The 1,020-nt window shown below is 41.9% G+C and overlaps 1 long non-coding RNA gene across 1 annotated transcript in view; it reads left to right on the forward strand.

Moving 5' to 3' along the window:
- The window catches only part of LOC117282237, a 1,681-nt gene extending 853 nt beyond the window's left edge, over positions 1–828 (forward strand). Inside the window, exon 2 of the long non-coding RNA XR_004512910.1 lies at positions 762–828. This is a non-coding gene — a long non-coding RNA (uncharacterized LOC117282237). The remainder of the gene's footprint in view (positions 1–761) is intronic.
- Positions 829–1,020: the final 192 nt, after the last annotated feature.

Here is a 1,020-nt window from a genome sequence, read left to right on the forward strand (position 1 = left end):
TGCCTGGATATGTCCCATTTGAAATAGGCCTGCCCCCTAGTGTGGTGTGTTGGGCAGATGTGCTTGAGTCGGTTGCGAATGATATTGAGAATCGCCCAGTGCCATGCTGTTTGGTTCTGCCCACCCAAAATATTTGTGTAGAGTAAATAAATGTTTCTGAAATTCCACAGAACCTGAGACTTTATAGTTTACACCAGCTTTCCGGTAAAGTAATTATTTCAAACTTAATTTGGTGTCATTTCACAAGTACAGATGTAACTAACATTGCTTACACTGCTAGATATCCAACAACTCTCGAAGCATGGATGTTGGTTAGTTGTCATTGATTAAGAAATTTGCAAAAATGTTTGGAAATATAGTTTGGTGTGTCATTCCTCTTGTTTGTGAATTATTTGCTATATGGTTCTCCCTCACTATTCCTGCTGATTCTCACTTATCTTAGCTTAATTTCTCCATTGCCTTTCTCCCATGTTTCTTAAATCATTCACCACATCATCCGGTCATCTTAGTCTCGGTCTCCCAATGCTTCTTTTCCCTTTAGGTCTGCCATCCAGGACTTTTTGTGGCACCCTACTGCTCTCCATTCTCAGAACATGTCCTAGTCATTCTGTTCTTCTGGATTTGATCTCAGTCACAGTGTCTTTTCTATTATATGTACTTCCCAGTTCCTTGATAATGTATCTAGCATTGCAGCAAAGTCTGAATGGATGTCAGACAAGTTAGTAGTGTTGCTTAACTGCACCTTCATTGCACATATCCAGGTATCCATACTGTGATGCGATAACTGAGAGAGAGCCGTTGCTAGGTTATGGCACAGTATATGTGGTGACATCATTAAGCAAGGAACCATTGCTACACAACATCCGGTAGACAGCGCGTGACAGTGAGTTGCAGTAGAGTTAGTTGGTTGTAAGGCAGTCACCAGCCGGTAATGACATGAGCAGGTGAGAGCTAGTGAAGACAGAAGACTTAGCGTGTGCTGTAGTGAGGAGTCTAGTGCATGAGTTAGCTAGAGCACTA

The sequence above is a fragment of the Cryptotermes secundus genome, unplaced genomic scaffold (assembly GCF_002891405.2).
Source record: "Cryptotermes secundus unplaced genomic scaffold, Csec_1.0 scaffold2490, whole genome shotgun sequence".
Lineage (NCBI taxonomy): Eukaryota > Metazoa > Arthropoda > Insecta > Blattodea > Kalotermitidae > Cryptotermes > Cryptotermes secundus.